This window comes from Pteropus medius, unplaced genomic scaffold (assembly GCF_902729225.1).
Source record: "Pteropus medius unplaced genomic scaffold, Ma_sr-lr_union100, whole genome shotgun sequence".
Classification (NCBI taxonomy): domain Eukaryota; kingdom Metazoa; phylum Chordata; class Mammalia; order Chiroptera; family Pteropodidae; genus Pteropus; species Pteropus medius.
The window spans coordinates 13,345,473-13,369,440 of NW_024346062.1; the positions used below are offsets into that span (position 1 = coordinate 13,345,473).

The 23,968-nt window shown below is 36.3% G+C and overlaps 1 protein-coding gene and 1 non-coding gene across 24 annotated transcripts in view; one reads left to right on the forward strand and one right to left on the reverse strand.

Moving 5' to 3' along the window:
• Window positions 1–23,968, reverse strand: part of MCTP1 (multiple C2 and transmembrane domain containing 1) — a 447,851-nt gene that overhangs the window by 412,336 nt on the left and 11,547 nt on the right. The window lies entirely within an intron of this gene.
• LOC120612630 (5S ribosomal RNA) lies at window positions 16,061–16,179 on the forward strand. Its single transcript, XR_005655504.1, has one exon. It is a non-coding gene; the product is annotated as a 5S ribosomal RNA (ribosomal RNA).

Genomic DNA, 23,968 nt, shown 5'->3' on the forward strand with positions numbered 1-23,968 from the left:
AAAATTAGAATTCTGTAGATTATGACCTCATCTATATTCTTCTTCCATGCATTGTTATTTACATTTTTATAATACACATGTAAATTTTATAGTTTTATAAACATTTATTTGTTGAAAATAATGTTCTTCATAAAGTTATCTAGCTAATGCAACATCTCAGTATTTGTGTTATTTGTCCATCTAATCCTCTATTTATTTAATTATTTGGAATTCAAAAACATTTAACATAAAAAGCACATAAGGCTATTATCATTTAAAGTTAGATTACAGTGCTCACTCATGTTTAAAAGTTAACCTTCAGACATTAACTTTAAATTGAATTCCATACCTTGCATATATAAGAGACGTTGTATAGGTTCGACATGACATTAGCAAGTTCAGGGATGACGTGTTAAGGTGGGCATTTGCTCTTGTGCTATCCAAAGGCTGAGACCTGATAACACGTTCAGGCTAGAGACTTTCATTAGCTGCATATTCAAACCGAGGCAGATTCAAACTTGGTCATGCACATTGAGGTCTTAGCAGCAGACCATTTGGGGTTTAATCAAAACAACCATCTACCTTAGGAATCACTCTCAACATTCTTTTATTATCTACATTTCTTTTCATACTTATAGCATATATTCTAACCAATTAAATCTTAGTATTTCCTTCTTTGCTGTCTATTAACATACATACACATTATTTTCATATTAATTAAGAGCACATATTAGAAAACATCCTAGTAGGATATTTTATACTATAAATATTAGTTATCGTATTTTATTCTAAACCAATATTTTTCTCTTTTTTTGACATTTTATTCTTAAATACGGATTCTAGATGAGTTCTCACAAATCCAAGGAGATGCTATCTATAGTGTAATACTACACACTTTTAAATGGTCAAAAAGTGTAACAGTTGTAAAAAATCAAAATGTTTATATGTATTTCAATGAATTGTAAAAGTTTAAAGCATATTTTCACAATCACGCCTCAAGGGAGAATTTAAATTTTTTCACACCATCTTTCAGTTTTTATTTATCTGTTTTTACTAAACTTTATTTAAAGTACATACTATATATAAGGTGCTGCTCGAGGCACTGCCATAAATTAAGAAAAAAAATTTAATTAGCCAGATATCTACTACATATTACTATCCATATTTAGTGAGCTCTATTCCATGTGGCAATTGTGCCTAAAAATATTCACATCAGCCTTTCTACACAAATAAAGCTCATTCTCATGTCTCAATATGGCAACTGCTTTGCAGGACCATGTGGTATTTGCAACTCATCTTACAGTCTCCAAAATCAGGACAATGCCATTATTTTTAGAATGTTAAGGAGTCTGCAAAGGAAGATAACTTTACAACCCACTTCCTCATTTCTTTATGCCACAGCAGTCTGAAAAACACGTAGAACGAGAGATTTCTGTGAATCTATAACAGTCAGAAATCTGTAAAATAGATTTGGGTGATCTGACACATGAGGCCTACACTACCCCTGGGGCATCACTCTACTCAAGCTTGCACAATTCCAATCACTATTTTAAAGGGAAAAAAGCATCTCATAGAATACATCATTCTTGCATTAGGCCACCAGCAATTTCATAACATTGATACTTCTTTTTAATTTGCCCAAAGTTCCTCATAACACGAGCCCTTACCAACTTCTGAAGTTACTGTCCCCCAATTTAAATTCCTTAGAAAATTAAAATCCTTCAGATTTTAGCAGCTGTAAAACTCCATTTGCACCGGCATTATAGTCTATTTCTACCTGGCAGCAACATTCACGGAACACCTACATGCTATTGTATAGAAATGAGTCATTTCCTCTTCTGGAGGAGATTTAAAGCACAACTCTGAAAAGCAAAATAGTCTGAAGAGTGAAAAAGTTATATAATTGCCAAAAAAGGAAACACTGAACCATAGTCTCTCACTGGTTAAAAATAGATAGAAAAAATAAAAACATGTATTGAGTACAGAGTTTAATGAACATCAATAATGTTATGAATCAAAATGCCTATTGGAAGGTTTAGTGAGAAAAAAAGTTCTTAGAAAAATGCGTAATATTTCATTCAGATGAAAACAGTCTTTATTCATTTAAAACACAACTCTAGCAATTTTCAACTAAGAAATGAATATTCATTTCTAACCAACAAAAACTAGATTTTTCTAATTTGAATATCACTCTTCACTTTTTTTCCCTTTTATGTTTCTCTTTTATTTCTGGTGAGGCATTAATGAAAAAATAAAGGAAAATCAAAAAGGAAAAGTACTATGCAAACTCAAGTCATTTGGAGATTTAATTGGGATTCTGAAAATTTTCTAATGGCTGGCGTCATTTGAAAGCCAGATTTTTTTTAATGAGTCCCTAAATTACTGAACTGAGAGAAGCAGTGAAAGAAAATTCTACTGGAAGCAATAATAAATTTTATAATTCTGGCCTTATTTGCAATAGCACAAAAGTGGAAATAACCCAAATGTCGATTAGCCAGTGAATGGAAGAACAAATTAAAGTATATCCGTGCAATGGAGATACTCAGCAATAAAGAGGAATAAACTTTTAATACCTGAAACAACATAAATAAATCTCAAAATCATTATGCTAAGAAAATCTAGGCTCCCTAAAATATATATACTATATAATCTCACATAAAATTCTAGAAAATGCAAACTAAATCGACAATGACATAAATTAGATCAATGCTGGCCTAGGGAAGGGAATGGAGGGAGGGAGGAATTAAAAAGTGTCATAAGGAAACTTTCTGGGTCCATGGAAATGCTGTGTTTTTTTTTTAATCTAGATTGCAATAAAGATATTGCAGGTGTATACATATTTCAAAACTCATCAAATTATACACTTTTAACATGTGAAATCTATGTGACAATTATTCTGCAATAAAGCTGCCTTTAAAAAATGAAGCACCTATTCATAAAATGCCAGTCCTCTACAGAAATCATTAAAGTTCCTTTCAAAATTAAAGCTTTCAGCGGTGCTGATTCAAGATGGTGACATAAGGGGACCCTGAACTCACCTCCTCCCAGAAACACACCAAATCTATAACTACATAGGGAAAAATTTCCTCTGTGGGGGGAAAAAAAAACAACTAAAAATTGGTTGAGTGACTCTCACACATCAGGCAAATGAGAGAAGACCCAGAATGAATTGGGTAGGTGAGGCTGGGACACAATATGGCCAGAAATTATGAGAACAAGGCAAATTACTTTGTTAGACATTTACCTCTTGATGATGTAGTAATGAAGAACCATGAAAATAATGGATAAATTAAGTTCATAGAAAATACTCATTGGTAAAAGAAAGATGAGACTGGTTTAAACAGAAAAAGAAAGGAGCAACTATAAAAGGAGGGCATAGGGAGAGAGGCTGTTTTCAAGCCCAGAGCAACAGGTGGCGTACATCTGTGGACCAGAAAAGATGGGAAATATGAAGTGAGTCCAGGATTAGGTGTTACTGGAGCAGCACTTTACATATTTTTAGTCATTTAATCCCCACAATAATCTTAGTAACAGTAGTAGTAAATAACACTATTATCTACAATTAACAGATTAGGAAAGAGAGGTGCAAAAATATTCAGCAACTTGCCCCAAATCACATATCTAGTAAATATTGGGAAATATAATTAAAAGACAAAATTTTTTCAACATAGAAAACCTCTCCACAAAGTTAGAAGAGAAAGAACACAGTTTTATTATTGAATAAGCATCAAATCTGAATGTGATGTGTATCAAAGGTAATTCACTAAGAGGTTGCAAAGACAGAAAGAAATCTCACCCTTTTTATAGCCAAGCAGATATAACCTATTCCATATGTGTTCACAAGACAAACAATAACTAGGCCTCAAGTAAGAAGATTTGATGCACTATTTGTCATGCATGTTCATCTTAAATTTTCCTGGTAATCAGGGTGATGGTGATAATCCATGTTAGCTAATTGGCTTTATCCAAAGGAAAAAATAAATATCTCAATCTTTATGACAGACAGTAGTTAGGCTTCTTTCCTCCCATAGAAACTGCGAGATAGGGGTGCTATCTTCCTTGATGATTATATGTCAAAGAGGTGGTTCCTAAGGCCTCTGAGAAACTCATTCCTGGGTCTTAAAGCTGTCAAGAGCCTAACATAGTGTTTTAAAAGTTTTACTCACATTTCAAAGAGACAGAGAAAGAACTTGCAATCACAAGTTTTCTAAAGTAAATGCTCTATGAAAAGGAAGGAGGTAGAAGTCCCTTCCCTTATTTTTAAGGAGAATTAAACCTCTAATTTTTCATTTGTATTTTCCTTTACATAAATAGAGAACTGGGATCTGAACCTACATGGTCTGGGTCTAGTATCTGCACTTTTACAATTCTATTTCTTAGGAGTTCCATTTCCATTGTGTGTGTGTATGTGTGTGTACACATACATACATTTACATTTCTAATCCTCACTTTTTTTCTGCCTTTACTTGACAAAAAATAGATGTGAGAATGGAGCTAAAAATCATAACTACTGGACTTCATACTATCAACAGGACTGATTTAATTCCCAAAGATAAAACAATGTAGCAAATACAGCTAATACTATCAATAAATTGGCAAACTGCCCATCTAATGATACATTAATCTGGTAGAACAGACTAATAAGGTCATTTATGTACATTCCAGATAACTATTTTTAAAAACAGTTGTTTATCATGCAGCAATTCTGACTAACATATAAATCATTCATTTAAGGAAAAAAATATTTGGGAGTCAAAAAGTTTTAAAAAATAAATAAAACTACCTCATGACCCAGCAACTCTACCTCTGGGTATCTATATAAACTCAAAACACTAATTCGAAAAGATATATGTACCCCTATGTTTGTTGCACTGCTATTCACAACAGCTAAGATATGGAAACAACCTTAGTGCCCATCAATAGATGACTGAATAAAGAAGTAGTACATATATACAATGGAATATTACTCGGCCATAAAAAATAATGAAATCTTACCATTTGCGACAACGTGAATAGACCTAGAGGGTATTATGTTAAGTAAAATAAGTCAAATTGAGAAAGACAAATACCACATGACCTCACTTATATATGGAATCTAAAGACTAAAATAAACAAACAAACAAAACAAAATCAGATTCATAGATATAGAGAACAAACTGATGGCTGTCAGATGGTTAGGGAGGCTGGGTAAAAAAGATGAAAAGATTAAGAAATACATATTAGTCAAGGAGATGTAAAGTACAGTATAGGGAATATAGTCAATAATATTGTAGTAACTATGGATAGTGCCAAGTGGGTACTAGACTAATCAGAGATCATTTTGTAAATTATACAGATGTCTAATCATTATTCTGTACACCTGAAACTAATATAAAATAATATTAATAATATTGACTGTCATCAGTAATTGAAAATAAATAATTTTTTTACAAATACTTGGTACATTTGAAAAATTAAATCAGTAGCTAGTGCAATAAATATGGCAGATTATAAGGTAACTAGCAGAATATACAAAAGACCAAGATGAGGGTGAGAACACATAAGAGAAATTTTTTAAATTCCATGTATATAAAAATTACTGTCATTTTCAGAAATGAAACTTTATTTCTAAACTATCATTTTTTATTTATTTACTGTACAAGAATTTTTATCAGCATACTGAATAAGATAATTGCCAGGGAATGGGATAACCACTTTACTGTTAAAATCCTAGGAGTTCCCCTGACCACAGTAAGTTTAATAACTCCATTCAAAACAACAAAAAAGGATAAAATATAACATGTACTAGTTCAAATGTAATAGAAAAGTTACCAAGATGCAATGAAACAATGTACTGCAAACACAGATGTTGTATGAAGTATCCCCTTATGTTAACCTTCCATGATAAACTTCTATCTTTGCTTTTTCCCAATGAAAATACATAGAAAGTGTTACTAAAGAAAGGACCAAACTGACACATCCTTTTATAACCACAGGGCCCATCATTCGAATAAAATAAAGGTATAAGTAAGCACTAAGAAAATAATAAATATGTAAATCTGAACTAACATACAAAGACAAGACTATTAAAGGTTCTGAAAGGAAAACATTTCATTTCATTGTATATGGAACATTGTAGTGAGGACAAGATGGGAAGGGTTAAGGAAATTGTAAAGTTGTATAATCCAATGACCTAAGGGCAGGCAGTCAATTGTTAAGTTTTCAATTTCTATGATTGCTCAATATACTTGCAGTCTGGGCTACAAAATACCTATTATCATATTAACTTCTTATTGAACCAGCAAAATAATCTGAGGTTTTTTAATTCAAGTCAGACAATTTTACTGCTCCTGCTAAAAATTCAGTCAATAAAAATGTCAGTAACAGTCTTTCAAACCATACATTACTGAAGTATTTCATTCATAATAGACCAAAACAGCTTCAAATAATTCCCTTCCCTGTTGAATTCCTAAAAATTAACTTTATATTCAAGATCCTAAATTTTCCACTGATAATATTCCTTTATAAGCTACCTATAAAGTCAATCAGAGATGATGATGATTTTGGTAATGATAATTATATCAGCTAACATTTGTTGAGGGTTTGGTATGTGCCAAGCACTATCTTAAGTGCTTTACATGCATTTAATCCTCAAAACAACCCCATGAGATAATTAGTATAATTATCCCAATTTCTAGATAAGGACATGAAGGAACAGAGTCATTAAATAACTTACCTAATGTCTAGTAAATGGTGGAGCCAGAAAATTCTACCTATGATTCTACCTATGAAAACTGACTCCAGAGCTTACATTTTAACCACAAGCTTAACTGTTAATCAAGCATTTTGTCTTTTCTGATCATCTACAAATAATGCCTTTCATATTTAATCTCAATTAAAATTAACATTGACTTTTCTATATCAATTATTATGCTGAGTCATACAAGGCTATAATGAAATGTAGACTATGTCAAGATGCTTAAAATATAATGAGAAAAGACAAAATAATAACTTAACATCTTAATGCATTAAAGTAAAAAGGTTAAACTTTAAGACAAATACATTTCAAAAACCATTGTATATATTAATTACCAAGTTAACTATCTATACAGGTGCCATAGAAATTTAGAAGCAGGAGAGAGAACTGAGCTCCATGAGGTGGACTCCAGTTCTGACACTTCCACTCACCAGCTCTGTGACTTATCTAAGTCAGTTAGCTTCTGGGAACATTGTTATACTAATTTATGTAACACTTCAAAATTACATGATATTAACTTTTTTCAAATTTTGGATTTCAACTCATTAGTGAGTAATAAAATCAATAAAATGGGTCAAAACCAGCAAGTTTATTTAAAAAAAAAAGGAATGGAATAGAATGGAAAATATCAGAAATTATCCTAATAAATTTCTTGAATTTTAAAGTATATTTGTATTCATGGGTATGTGTACAGAAAGTTATATAAAATGTATTTGTTAATAATGGCATAGTCATGAAAGTTTGAAAGCCATTGTTATATTTCAAATCGATTGCTGGACACTACATGACTTAGAAGTTCTCATTCCTACACAGATCTTTCCAAATAGGAACAAATAGCTTTCTCTATCTGTTAACTCAAGAGAGGCAACCATGTCTTACTAATAGTATTTTTACTCCCAGTGCTCACACAGTGTCTGCCATAGAACTAGCCTTCGATAAGTGATGAAGAGTGGAATGGATAAATGGAAACAGAAAAATTTTAGGTAATTAGAATTTACCTCAATTCTAAGGAATTGATAGAATTTGGAAAATTTAAAGAAAAGAGTAGTGGACATTTTTAGAATCCATTCTTTCATTTCTTGGGGCCATATTCTAGGGCTGAGAATGAAAGAGAACAAAAAGCTTTCTGCTCAGAGGAGGAAGAGAGTAAACCGAATGACACTGCAAAGCCAAGATGGTCCCCCCAGTACATTGATCCCATCCTAGCTCTTTGAATTATGGGAAGGTTACAGGTTCTAGAGCCTGAGGCTGGAAGGATGTGCTGAGGACACTGAAAATAGCCAATATTAATCCTTTTCTTAGAAAAGATAAAATTAAAGGGTTGTGATTCATGTTTCCTATTTTAAACAAGAGTACAGAGAACAAAGGTTAGACATTTCCTAAAAAGCAGAGGGTCAGAGAATCAGGAATTAAAGACTCAAGCTAATATCCTTAGCATCTAAATTTATCCTGCCTTTAAGGATTAGGGCCCAGAACTTCTCAACCATTCTTCCAGAGAAATCAGTGAGTCACCGCCCTCCCTAAGCAATCTGTATATCCCAGCACTGCACAGGTAGAAGTTCAGTCACAAACCAGCACAAAGGCAGGCAGCTCATCTGTAGCTCAGGGACCTGGTGCCTTATCAGAAGCCTCAGATGCTCCTAAAAGGCTAAACATGGTACTTCATGGAGCTCTTGGTCAAAATCCACACCGAGTCTTGCTATGTGGCACTTAAATGGGCAAAATCCTAGTTTAAATCATCTTACATCTTTCTTCCTTTGTTTCATTTCTTAATATTTTCACATTTCTAAAAAAAAAAAAGGTAGAAGAAACATAAAGGAGGAAGAGGTGGAAGAGGAGGAGGAGGAGGACGAGGACGAGGAAGAGGAGGACGAGGAAGAGGAAGGAAAATAAGCATGCATTTCTTTCCTGGTAGGTATTAGTAAAGTCTACTGGAATGTCCCTGGGAGAGAGCAAAAATTTTATCCTCTCCACCCAGGAGCAGAACATGGCACAATATCTGTTCTGGTCCAGGACCTGTCTGTCAACAGAGCCATTCCTTGTACTCCTCTTACTTAGACTCCTGATGGCTGTCTGTCAGCTGGCATCTGAATGAGTTCAGCCAGTGGGAGGGGAGCTGGAAGGGAGAAGCCAGAGTATTTCTCCACTCACTTTTATGCCTCTGGAGGATGCTCTGGCCAGGGTTGTGTGTCTCCCACAGCTCCATTCCTCCACCACCTATAATTCCAATGTGGAACCTCCTTCACTAGCTGACCCCAATCATTGGGCTCCAATCACCTCCAACCTTTGTCCGCCCAGTCTAAGAGTAATATTGACTGCCTGCTCTTGCCAAACTCTGGCTTGCCTCCTGATTCCCCGTTTGGCTTCTCAGCTTCTCCACCATCTGTGTAGCCAATTCTTCCTTTGCTTTGAATACTCAGAATGGTTGTGCTTTCCTTACTGGGCCCTGACTGATATAACTCTTTAGAAATAGGGCTAAAAAGAGAGGGAGAAAAAAAAAGGAAACCTGTAAACCATTAACTATGATTGTAATAAGGTAATTTCTTCAGTAAAATAAATAACTTCTTTAAAAACGGTATTTTTCATCCTTCTTCCACTAGTCAAATAACAACAGTCGGTGTGGCCTGCAGCCTAATAAACATACCATTATGGCTATGAAAAATGACCTACGTGGTATATAATCTGTTTTCCTAATTTAACAGTCATATGTACATTTTAATATGTTAAAGCTATAGCTTTGCCATATTGCAGGTATTCTATGTGAAAGTTAGGCCATCGATTTTAGGAAATAGCTGGAATGGCATTAGCTAAGGAGGATTCAGAAAGCCTGAACCTCAAAATCTTTCACAGGGATACAAAAAGCTAACTTTTTTATTTCCTATCCCTCATTATTGCTTAGTCAAGTTTAACATGACCTGGGAGAGAAACAAATTGAATAGAGGAAAAAATTGCACTCAAAAGGAATGTTTAGAATTGACTAATTTATATTGTCAAAATCTTGGGGAGTGTTATGTTTATTCATTCATTTCACTATTCAATGAGTTCCTCTTATGAGCCAGGCACTATCTGACATGCTGTGAATACAACAGTGAGTCCAGATCTATGTTCTTGTGAAAGAAAAGTAGGAAAGAGATGAGCAATTGAATAATCTCACTATTACAACATTTGCTATTGGGAAGAGTACAACAAAGCAGAGAATGTAAAAAAGAGAACAAAACTAGGGATCTGACCAATTCTGGAAGACTGGGAATGGCTTCCCCGAGGATGAGCTGATAGCCAGCAAGTGAGCAGACATTACCTCAATGTTCCTGAGCAAAAAACAAACAAACAAACAAACAAACAAACAAAAAACCCAGCATGGCAGGGAAGGTTATGACCAATAAAAAGCTCTAAATTAAGAACAGTGTGGGTTAGTTGGAGGGGTCAAGAAAAGTCAAGATGACATGGTGAAGCAGGGCCCAAAACCATGCAGGATTTTTCAGGCCATATTTACATGTTGACTTTATATCAGGACATCCTTCACTTTATCTTTTAACTTTAATAACATTGTTTTATTCCATTGTATTTTGTTTTATATTTATGTTCTATTCTTGACATGACATTTCTTTACTTAGGGTAATGAAAAGGTTTTTCATAAATGTATCTAAAGTTTTAGAAAATCCATTTAGAAAAAGCTATTAAATAAATATTGTACAAGTGGTGGGTAAATATGGCAGAAAATTTGAATTTGTGAAGTGTAAGAAACCGTGACATAAATAAAACTGTTCTTAAATAATTTCAATAACAGTAAGGACATTTCGTAATTTTGTGGTTGCTAGAAAATTTCCATCATTACATTAACTGTCCTCAAATTCTCCTCAAAACAGATGTTGATAACAGCTTCTGGCTCAACTCCTGGTGTATACAATAAGAATTTGTGGGACACAGGAGCATAATGGTTACTAAAAATACAGTCTGAGGAGATGAGTAATATTAACAAGATCTACCTCATTTTACTTTTAAAAAATAATTTTAATATTAAAAACTACTATTCCTTTTTTCTACTTGCAAGGTATATGATTCATGATCTACAACTTGGGGGGTGAATTATAAACAAAAATCACACAACACTTTGATAAGTGAACTGTTGACATTTAGCATTTTTTTCATTTTCCCTGAATTTATATCTTTTACATGCACACAATTCATATCACTTTTTAACAAATTTTGTGTTTTTAAAATTTCAGACTATAATAAACATTGTTCTAGGCTATTAAAAATGTTCCCCAATAGTAATAAGTACATCTGGTTCTCAGATCTTAGTTTCTAATATCAGTCTCAAGTAAAAGAAACTAGGGATTCTTAGAGAAATGGCTATTTCTAGGACTAGGACAGAAAACATACAAGATGAGTGTTTCTTACAGCAAGAAAGTAAGTAAGTGCTCAAGCAAACAAACAGACACAATGATGAGAGTGTGTCAAAGGGACACAGGGGCCAAATGACAGAGCCCCCAGTTACCCAAGCTGGAACAATCAGAGCAAAAAAGTAAATTAGTATTGAGTTATAACTGAAAGTACATAAGTATCCATGAGTCCATACTGATATAAATAAATGACTGAATAAATAATGAGAGCAGACAAATCTCCCATGATTAATTTCTAATAATTTATGTAAAAGACTCCATCCTCAAAGAAGTGGAACATAACTTCCCACTCCTTAAGTGTAAGTTGTACATAATGACATCCTTCCGCAGAGTACATTGCATGGGGTGGGGGAAGGATAACTTTATAGAGGAAAAGCCTGATAAACAGTACCTCAGCCAAGTGGTCAAAGTGAACATTAACCATGATAAATCATGTTATAGTATGTACTCTTGATGTAATGAAAATGGCACTTTATCTCTGTGTTCTTTCTCCCCAAAACCCATTACCCTAGTCTAATCCAGAGAAAAACATCAAACAAATCCCAACTGAGAAACATTCTACAAAACTTCTAGCCAGTACTCCTCAAACCTACAAAATCATCAAAAATAGGCAAAGTCTGAGAAACTGCCATAGCCAATAGGAGCTTAAGGAGATATGACAAAATGTAATTTGATGTCTGAATGGGATCTCCGATCAGAAAAATGACATTAGGTAAAAACTAAGGTAATCTGAATAAAGTATGAACTTTACGTTAATAATGTACCTATGCCAGTTCATCAATTGGAACAAATGTACCATGCTTATGTAAGATGTTAATAATAGGAGAAACTGGGTGCTGAATTCATGAAAACTCCCTGTACTACCTGTGCAAATTTTCTGTGTATCTAAAACTGTTCTAAAAATAAAGTTTATTTAAAAATAATACCAAAAAAATCGTTTGAAAACATTTTCAATTACTACATAATAACCCGGTTTATTAAAATTATTTAAGCATTTTCTTATTGTTGAAATTTTGAGCCATTGCAAATTTTTCATTGCAAAATAACATTGATGAACATACATGTTTGGTTCATACCTTTGATGATGTTCTAACAACAGATTCCTAGTTCATTCTACCTTTTTAAAAAGTCAAAAGAACACTTACCACAGTAGATCTAACTGCAACAATAACCAAAAGCATTGGAAGTCCCATGAGACTGTGCAACTTATCTGAAGTAAGTTTCATTCCTCTAAACAGTAAGGAAAATATCCAGAATTTACATTCACCTACTAGACTTATTCACTGATTTATGTATCCATTCAATAAACATCTGAGTAGCTGTTACGCACTAGGCAAATATACTATTAGGAAAATCATTTTTAACCACCTTAAGACCTTATACTCTGATACATGCTACAGGAATACTTCATAGAATTCTTATATCTGACAGCGAAAGACCAATTCCAGATCCTTGCAATGACATAGTATATGAATAGTAAGTGTTAGGCAATTTTATACAAATTTTTGGAGCACTTGAATCCCCAGGCCACAGTGTGATTTTTGTAGCTAACAAAGATTCCTGCTAAATGCGCATTTGGTGATTTTTAAGAATACTTATTTAAAATATTAAGTTTTTAAATCTACAATTAATGATTTTTTTTGTAGTGTTTTCAAACTCCTTTTCACTGCCCTCTGGTGCCCCCTAACGCCCATCTCCTCTGGCACTTCTGTGCTTCTTCATCTTCCCATGTTATTTTAAGCCTGGGTGTGACCACCAACAAAACTTCCCTTGATTGTCTTCATGTGTAACCAAGCTCTTCCAAACTGTTGAAACTGTTTCCATGACATCTAATCGTTTCTTCCTAAAATGCAGAGATTACTTCAAGAAATTCAACAATGATGTCCGTCAGTCTGAGTTCCTTGGAAATGTTCTCTGCGATAGACAGCTGCATACAGATGGTTTATGGAGTGAAGTGGGTGCCTCAGGACACACATTTGTAAGGAAGTGAGGGGGCAAGACTAGACAGAAAGTGACCTACAACATAATTCCATCAGAGGTGTGCATGATCCTACAGCAAGCCCTGGAGCTGGGACTGCAGAGGTGACCCAAATTGAGCCAAAAAGGGCTGGGTTTTAAATCCCTTCATCAGACAGTCATTGTCTCCTAGCATCTCCTTGGAGTGGGACAGTCTTGTAGAGGAAATTTTCTGTCTCCAAGGGCAAGTCCCAGTGAGGAACACAATGTGAAACATTATGGCCTATCACCCCAGCAACTGGAGGATGGCCAAATCACCAGACAGGCGGATCTGGTGAAGCAGCCAAGTTCACACTACCAGTCTGTCCTCCGTAAGACTTTGCCTGCTCATTGACTCCCACAGAAGAACTTACATTATAAGGATCAAGCTCTTAAAAATTAAATCTATAATTAACACACTTTTTAATCAAAGAGAGACTTGGGGACCAGAAGGCACTTTTGTCCCTCCTGGTCCCCAAGAGACTTCCTCCAGGTACAGAGCACATAGTTCACTTCAGATGTGAAACAGTTAAGGAAAGTACACACTCCCACAGGCAACTCCAGCATAATGCCTAGATAGACATTCTGTAAATACCTTTAAAAGACACCAAAAGCATCATTATTCTTAAGCATTACACCACGCTTAGGAAGTAACAGGAAACACATAAAAACTGAAACAAATAATGTAAAAGGACCAACAATAAAACAAAGATGCCTAAATCAGTTCCTAGTACAAAAATATGAAGGAGGACCCTGTAGATGGCTGTGCTTAGAAATATTAGAAATCACATTAGAAGATCTATATTTGAGAAACTGATTATTTAACCTTAAAAATAAAATCCCTGTAGATGTAGTAGAAACAATGTGGGGTAGTCTCAGGAGAATAAAAAGTCTCTTAACTCAAAAACTTATGATTTTGTGAACAAAAGTTTGTATTCAACTTTTTTATGTTCGGTTCACCTGTTTTTTTCAGACTTTATGTAATTGTCTGGGTCTGGCAATTTCAAGCACTTTACCTAAATCCTGTCTTTAAAAACAGAGTTTTGGATTTATAAAATGTTTTATTTGAAAAAGTTCACTATTGTTCAGATGTCAAAAAATTAATAAAAAGATATTAAAAATTTTTTTAAATGTATGGCTAATCAGCACTTAAGATATTTTTTAAATAAAATAAATGGCCACACTATTCAATACCAGAATATTAAAAGATAAAGTTCACTTATGTCATACCATATCGTCTGTCCCCAATTATTCTCCTAGTACTTTATTTCTTTGTTTATTTGAGGATAGGGCTGTGAGGAAGTGGAACACAGTACATAGGAGGCCAGTTTGGGAATGGATAATTTTGAGGACAGAAGGCTAGAATGCTTGGGGAGGCTTTCTACAGGAGATGATGCCTGTGCTGACTCTCCAAAAGTGTGGGGGAATTTACCAGAATGCGTGCACTCCGGCTGAGGGAACTATGGGAAACTGAGAAACTTGTCTTCAAGATGGAAAGCAGAAGTGATGCTATTAAACTTCCAGGAAGTTAGGAAAGATGTCTGGGGGCTAACCAAAGAGGACTCGTGGGGACTAGGTGGAAAGAAGGGAGTGTGATCAAATGGCCCCAATGGATATCGAAGTGAAATGCCTATGGATGTGCATGTAAACAAAGCACAACTTCTGGGGGCCTGGGGAGGACAACCTGGGGGGATGATGAGCTGGTGAGGGTCCACCTGGGACTGCTCTGCACATCCTTACCCAGTGGTCCTCAGCCTGCTACACTCATTGTTCCCTGTGCTGAGCTGGAGGCCAAATCTGCTGTAGATGTTCTTGGCTGTCAAGTTCGTTGTGTCCAGAGTCAGGGCCTGGGCGGAGGAAGAACTTCTTCCCTCATGACATCATTTGAGCAGGCACCATCATTAAAGACAGACATATTTTTTAATGTGTACATATTTCTAGTTATACAAGCAAAATGTTCAGAAAATTGGAACTGTACAGAAAAATATGCAAAGGAGGGAGTCAGAAATGCTGTCCCGATATCAAAGAGATCTGACCTTGGAGACCGCAAAGACACAGTTAACACTTTGGTGCACCTTCTTCTTTTTTTCCAAGTACTTTTGCACATGTGTATGTTTATGTGTGTACATAGAAACAAAGTATTCATACATTTAAGTCAATGTAACTTGTTTTGCATCAAGTTGGGATGAAAAAATGGGGTGATATTAGTAGTCGTTAACTTGTATTTCAATGCTTCCACTGAAAATCCCACTCTCCCCCTGTATCTTGCAGTGGTCTCCTGAATTATTTCTGGGAGGTTCTAAGGGATTTCTCAGATGAACTCAGTAACTACTCTGTTTTCTTTACTTTCCGAACTGCAGCCTTATAATGACATTCACTCTGGGGGCCTCCACACCTTTGCACATGCCTCACTTTCACTGCCAGGGCTCACCTTTAAAGTTTTTTCTTTTGGTCACTGTTGTGAGTGCTATAGCTGCCATGTACTTTTGTCCCTCCTGGTCCCCAAGAGACTTCCTCCAGATACAGAAGCACAGCTGTGCTCTTTGGAGCCTGAGGACACCAAAGCCAGGATTCTCTGCCTCCTTTGGCTTATACTTTAAGGTACAAACAGCCCTGCTTTAAGTCCTATGCAGGAACGTTTTCCAGAGCTCTTTATTGCAAACAGTTGTGGTAGATAGGCTTGAAATACGGCTGCCATCAATTCCTTCCCTTCCTGTAAGCACCTGCTGCCCCTCACATCAAGAGGTGAAATCTAATCCTCTACCCACTGAATCTGGACTGGGATTAGTGACTTAGTTTACCAACAGGATGCATCCCAAAGGATGATCTAGGACTTCTGAGACTATTATAAGAAGGTTTGCCATTGCTACTTGGGTATCTTGGAATGCTCATCCTTGGGCCACTTCTTCTCAGAACCCAGCCACCATATAATAAAAATCATTATAGTGTCTACGGCCATACTACCCTGAACAAGCCCGATCCCGTCTGATCTCGGAAGGTAAGCAGGATTGGGCCTGGTTAGTACTTGGATGGGAGACCACCTAGGAAGATCAGGTGCTGTAGGTGTAAAAATAAAAAATAAGGGATTGTAAGCTGACAAGGTCCTTTCAATCTGTGATGTCAACCAAGGGTTGTCTCACCTAGAAAAAAAATTAAATTAAAAAAATCATTATAGAGAGTCCCCGTATAGGTGCTCCAGCTGACAGCCACATCTGAGGGGACAGTCAGTACCAACTGCCAGCCATGGATGTACAGACAGTTGAGCCTTCAGATGACTCCAACCAAACTGCTCTTTCACTGCGACTACATAAGAGACCCCGCGTGAGAACTGCCCTGCTGAGCCCAGTTAGCTCACAGAACCATAAATGAAATTGATAAATTTCTTTTTAAAGCCACTAAATTTTGAGATAGTTTGTTACACAGTAACAGATCATTTTCACAGTTAAACCTCCTCTCTCTCAGTGCAGATATGTTCTGAAGCCCCCACAGACTGAGTGACTGGCATCCCTGCCTTCCTCAGAGTAGCCTCACCCTGCCTGTTTATGAGGCTTTGTCTGCCTGGCCTCCTTCCTCTTGATGACGACTTCTTTCCCAAGATAATTCCACCGGATTCCTCTCGTCATTCTACCTGCCATTTTCAGAAATGTCTCAGTTCCAAGGGTAATTGCTTATGCTCCAGATAGGACCTCTATGTATACAAAATAAGGAGTTTACTGTATATACAATTATATGTTTTTATTAAATTCTTTTTTCTTACAATTCTTGTCATAATTTTCTTATGTCATTAAAATTCTATACAATTAATATTTCATCATTTGAATTTATATTCTCATCTCTTATTTTTGGAGAATTGGCCCCACACACCATTTTTTTGTTCAAACTGTAAAAAAGCTGAGATGAATGTCTTTCTCCCTAAATCTTTACTCAAGTTCTTATCTTAAGGAAATAATCAAGTACTCAGCAAAGGATATGATATTTTTAAAAAGACCCTTGATGTATGTCAAATCACTTTTCAGAAAGATTGCACCAAGTTACTCACCACCAATCTATTTGATAGGCAGAAATGAGAACAATAATGATTAATAATAGTAATAATGAGGATAATCTCATGATTTAAATTTGCAGAATTCTCTGATTCTTGGTGATGTCGATTAAAAGATGTTTTTCACATTTTTGCTGCAATTGTTCTCATTCTTTAGCCATTATTATCTACTATGTGTCAAGAAACCAACTTGACACCAGGAAGTGAGAAATTTGGTATAAAACCCTGAGAATGGACCACATGGCTTGAGGAACAGTCTCCTAGTACTTTAAAAATTAAGTTTTTCTTCAATCAAAAGTCATATATTGATTATTCCATTTTATTTTACAATTGTGGAGTCTATACTATGTAAAAGGCATATATCAAGTGAAAGAAATAACTAAAAGTGACCCCTTCTGAGGCCTTCCACTCTAAGATGTGGTAAAAAGAAATTTGCAAGCATAGGAAGGCTAATCATTATGAAAATACTATCTGTAAAGTACAGGCAGCTCCTGGCTTCCTGAACTGGTAAGGTTCCAGAAATTCATTAGAAAGCTGTCTGTTGGATTCATTTGCCCACAGAAGCAATGTCATAAATGGAGGCTGGTTTCCAGATGAGACCACTTAATTCGGTCCTAGCAGTTTTAGCTCAATTTCTGGGAGCAAGAAGTTATGAGGAATAGGAGGAGAACATGGCAGTTTCCCATCCCCTTGCTGGATCCAGAACCATTCTATGGCAAAGTCCTGGATCAAAGAAAGTCTTTAGTTAGCAAACTCCCTTTCCATGCCCTTCCATTCATAGTGCCACTATGTTCCAGTCTCTTAGCTCGTTCCCCTTCACTATACCATCTGCCCAGGACCAGGTCACTGCCACGAATTCTACAAATTCAGCTGATTCACTTCCATCCCACCCCCTCCATCCCCCATTCAAAATTTACAGTTTTCTATCCAGGAATGAGGAGGAAAGAATAAAATTGAATTAGTTCATAGCTAAATGTGAATGACTGTCCTTTAAGACTCCAAAAGACACTGGTGTAACTTTTAAAGAAAATACTTGTTAAGCCAAATGTAGAAATTAACAGGCTATTCACAGTGATGGGACATGGAAGGCATGGGAGAATAATGAATATGTATTGAGCACTTATCACAGGCCAGGAACTCACACTGCTTCACTGGACTCTCTGCATAGCACTGTCAGGTAGGTATGTTATTCCCCCGGTCTTACAGAAGAGAAATGTGAGGTCTGGAGAGGTTACTGAGCTCTGGAAGATGGTCAGCCTAGGCCATTCTTCTTTTGCACTATTCTTCTCTCCTTTTGTACTGAAACCACACATCCTCTAAAGGCAACATTTTTTTCCCAGAGTGCGATGGCAGGGACAGTAAGAGAAACTGAGGCAGTGATGTGTGAATACCACTAAAGCATATTTGTATAAATGAAACTGCTTCTAAGTAAGGTATGGATCAAGAGCTGCTTGTATTTTAGGCTCCAAGAAAGAATGGAGAGAATGATATCTTAACTTCTTCAGTGTATGTATCCCTTGAGCATCAGTATCTCCCTAATGTAAAGTATGTTTTATAGTTTATTTTCCAACATTTTAGGACTCAATAAATGAGATAAGCTTTGGATTAACTTAGGTGCTAGCATTTGTACCACAGCTGATTTTAAAACTAGTACTCTGCACTAGTACTAGTACTAGTACTTAGTACTCTGGCTTTACAAATAGTATAACCTATTCAAGAAGAAAGGCATTTAAAAATCTAGTTGACATACTTTTTTATTCTATACTCTATGCTCATTTTATATTAAAAACATAGGAATAAAACAGTCTCCTTCTGCAGAGCTGGAGTGAGCACTGTGTCCCAGGCCAGTAGCTCAGGCTGGCAGCTCACAGAAAGATTTTCTGAATGGCTAATCATTCATCTTCTCAACTGCTCATTATGGACCAAACCCAAAGTGGACACTGGAGACTTCTGCCTGCCAATTGCAACCTGATTTGCTTTTAAGGACTTGCCTCCTACCCACCCTCAATCCACATTATTTAGGCTGGATGCCCCTCACTGCTGGGATCCAAGGATACACACATGACCTGGCCAAACACCTCATCCCCTGGTCACAGTGGTAGGAGTGGGGATTCAAATCATTCCAGTGAGATTCACTCCCAGGAATGGCAAGGGGGATGTATGCCAAGAGTTGCTGGGCCCGCCATGTAGACAGAACCTACCTGAGAGAAAAGATGCCCAAAGCCAAGCAATTTTGAGGGAAAGAAAGAGGGGAAGGGCAGAAACAGAGAAATGAAGCCATATTCAGGAAAAACTGAGCTCCTGTCACAAGGAAAAAGTCCTGAATAAGACATCCCTGACACCTGAGCTCCACCTGTCTCACTAGACATCTCTATTCCTACCCACCTCTCCTCAAGTTATGATGACAGGCACTGCTGTGTGCCTCTTCTCCTCTCAAACCTAGCCCGACTGGTAGGACCCATGGCGTCAGCCCTGGAAGCATGTCATCTCCTTGTCCCTGGTACACCAAGCATCAGTTCTCCAACAAGCACTGACATTCCACTGCCAGCTTCACCCATCTTTCTTCTCAGCCACTGCCCCAAGGAGGGAATCAGGCTTCCAGGCAAGGAGCTCTGAGTTAGGCCTGTGGTTTGCTTGTTTATTTTAAGGAGAATTATTGTGTGTCTATTTGTCAAGGCTCAGCGCACACAGCACAGATCCATATCCCTCTGAATTATCTACCTCTGAGGTTTGAGATCTGCCTTCTCACTTGAGCAAAGCTCTTCTTTCAAAGTAGCTTCAGACTGTAGGCCTCCACATTTCCTAGTATGTTTATCTCTAAAACATGGCCATAGAATCATTGAGAGGAAATGAGTAGAGAGATCCGAAAGGACAAAAGTCTATTCACACTACTGCTGGTACAAACCAGGCCAAATATCCTAACAGCTGTGACAGTAAGGTAACTAAGCCTATGTATTTATCTCCTGAGAATGAGAATTCCTTTGGTTTTATTTACTTAACAGTACATCAGTACAGTTCTCTAGTACAGGAATCTTACTCCTTAGTGGGTCAGTCCCAAAGAAGAGTCTATATACTAAGAACTAATAAGAAGGGAACAGAAATCAACTTCCAGGAAATAGAGCCCAGAAAACAAATTAGGGTTCCAACTGTATGCTGGTCTCTTCAGTAAACGTTGCAGGCCACGACTATTTTTTATTTCTGGGCTCATCTGTACTTCTTCCTAGGAGGCCAGTCTATAGCTCTTTCCTGACTCAATCATATACCCTGCAAAGTTCTTAGATAAATAAATATATAAGATCATAGATGTAAACTCAGAGGCTCAAGATTTTATTTTTTCTAGTGCTAAGATGAGGCCATTGTATTTCATGAGAACTATCACTGAGTTTTCCTTTTATCTCAAGGGTACTTTTCAAGAGTTCTGGAGTCCACGGGTTGGAAGTCATGGATTTACTTTATTGAAGGTGAATGCACAATATTGGTTTTGCATACATTTGTGTTTCTTTATGAGAATACTACAACTTTCATTAGTTTCTGAAAAGGGTCTATGATCCCCAAACAGAATGAGAATAAATGTTAAATTTCTTTGCTCTTTGACTAGTATATTGTTTACTTGGTTATGACTCCCGCGAAATGCTACATAAATTAAAAAAAGGAGAGACAGACCACATCACATTTTTCCACTATAGCAGATAGAGAATATATAAGTTCTTGATACTCAAAGACTTGGGCATGGCTTATTCATTGAGTTTTTATGAGATGCTATTTCCTTTGTTAACAATTATGTTAACAAATAATATAGACTTTTGAATGTACTCCGTCTTACAGAATCCCTTTCCAAAGTTTTTCTTTTTTTTTCCCCTAACCTAACTTCAGGAAAGAAATTGGAAGCTCACGAAAATTATGTTTTCCATAATTTATAGCTGTAACATCTAGATCATTGAGCTTTATCTCATTTCATCTCCACCTAGGCTCTGAAATGTGCTATGACAGTCCTTCCCCTGAGTCCTGACAATGGGAGAGTAGACTGCCTTTCCTGCCTTCACTTACCTTCCAACAGTGTTCAGTAAAAAAAGCAATAGGAAGAATGAAATGACATGTTTTTCCAGAAGGAAAGATATTTTTATTCAGTAGATATTTCTAATTCTTACATTTTAAAAATACCATTATCTTAGAAGAGAATGGTAGCCCCAACGTACTTCTCTATCTCTTTACAAAACAATTCGATGAATGAAAAGTGGTCCCACACAGAGCAAAGAAAAGCTATTCCCAGAGTCACGAACTTTCCTGAAAATGGCCAAGCATCTGGGCTCTCAAGACTGCTTCAGAAGTCCAAAATCTCCCCATACCCCACAAGGTTGTGCATGATCTGTTCTCTACCAAGCCATTCCAGACCCATCTCCCCCATCATTTGCCCTCTTATTAAAATTCCAGCTGCCCAGGCAATTCTTCTCTAAGTGCCTTCTGCTGTGGTTTCCTCTGCTCAGAACTATCTGTCACATCCCTTACTTCCCCTCCTTCTCCCAAATATGGTCCACTCCTATTCTTTCTTTTATTTCACTCTAAATTTCACTTCTTTAGGAGTTCCTTCCCTGTCTCTCCCCTTTCTTCAAGATTAGGTTGGGATCTCTTACAATTCATTCCTATAGTTCTCTGTACTCCTCTGAATGAGTTATTACACTCGTAACTAATAGTGATTTGTGTATTTTAAATTTTTAATGGAAGTTTCTTCTACCAGATCAGAAATTGGTCTTTTTTTATCAAGGTATCAATAAGATACCATGTCTATCACAGGGTAAATATTTAATAAGTATGTGAGGAAGGGAGAGAGAAAGGAATCATTGGTATTATAATATAAGGAGATCTTCCAGATATATATATATATATCTGGGGCTGGTTCATTATATAAAATATTTTAACCAAATCTTTTCCCCGTTCCAAGTCATCTGTAAAAGAGCTATATGAGAGCATTCATGAGCAGACATAGCAGCTCTTCAATATAGAGGAAAGCCAGGTAACATGGCAGTTAGACTCATGAGTTTTAGAGCCAGCCACTTGGTGTAAAATCCTAGCTCTGCCATTTACTGGCTGTGTGACCCTGAGCAATTTCCTCACCCTTTCCAAGCCTTCATTGATTTATCCATTAATTGAGACAAAGAATTCTTGCTCCTTTAAAGTCTCGAAGATTAAATGAAGTAATGACTATGAACCACTTAAGATAGTGGCTGTCACAAGACTAAGAATTTAGTGCTCTTATTATTATTACCAAGGTACTTTAGAAGTTGTACCAAATTCAGAAGACGTTATCTTATATCTTGTATTTTCCTTGGTAAAGGAATATACCTCAAAGGGGCATATTCGCAAACAATATAGCTTTATTTTTCATAGAGATTTAACATGATTGGAAGTCAAGATCCATGTACAGAACTGACGAGAAGAACGATCTTAAAAAGTATTCACATATAAGCTCTCAGAATTGATCCCCCAAATAAACAAATTCACCCACTCCCATTCACTATATCTTTCTGGATACTTTTCTCCAACTAATAATGGCACATTTCTCCAGCTGTTTCTAGAAATACAATGGTGACACTCAGACCTATTAGCAAGGCTGATACTGAAGAAATGCCAGACTCAACCACAAACCACTGGTTTGGGTATCAGTCACATACTTGGTACCAGTGCACTGATGTGGTGACCTCGCTACCTGATGGAGTAGTGGGTACCCTAGAAATTATGGCCCAGGAAGAAAGCAGATGTCTGTTATCCAAGCTCTGCCACTTACTATGAAGGGAACCAGGACTACAGACAAGTTACTTAGTCTTTCTAAGAAGTACCCAGATATAAAATACAACGAACAATACCTCTCTGTCAAAACTGCTATGAGGTTTAAGTGAAATAATGTACATAATCTATAATGTTTATGGGAGATGTATATAAAGAATACTTAACCAATAGATCTATTTTATTTCTTTTCCCTAATGCCATGCCTTTCATGGAACAAGAAAGCATTAATGGCAGAAATGAGATGAGGCTATAGAATATAGAAAACACATAATTATAGGATGCTGTAACTTATAATATGTTCCTAATAACAATATCAATAACAGAAATACTGATGATTATCTAGTGGGGTACCTGGTAAGCAAAAATTTTTTAAGTAGGACTGACGTTTAAACGTTGCTAACTATATTTTTATGTAGCAATCAAAGAGAGCTTAGAGAGCTTACCACAAGTAAGAAGTAAATGGTAGTACCAGGATTATGTCTGACACTATACCTGTTTTTATTAACTTTACTTGTATATGAAATAACCTTCAAAAAAAAGAAAGATGAGAAGGAAATGGTATAGCCAAAGAAGAACTATAATATCATTACTGAGATGGGGAGGAAGGTAAGGCTTTAAAACTTCATTCCAAACTTCCACTTGGGTTTCGCAGGCACCACCTATTTCAGACAGCCTTCCTTTTAGTTGTAAGGGCCAAATGACCTGGATTCAAATTATACTGACATGTGACTTTGGACAAGTCACTTAATCTCCTGTATTTCGGTTTATTCATCTAGAAAATGCAAAAAATAATAAACCTGCTTCAGAAAGTATAGTAAAAAAATGAGTTAATACATACATCAATATGTAATAAATGTTCTGTATGTTTAGCTACTATTAATACTAGTTATAAGATGCCATTTTAAAGTGGCACCAAGGTAAAGCCCCATGTGTTGGTTGGCCTCAAGTAGGAAATGAGAGGATACAACTGAGCAAAGAGAAGACAGCTCTGGGTGGGCTGGAAGGACCACAATTAGTGTGTCCTACCTC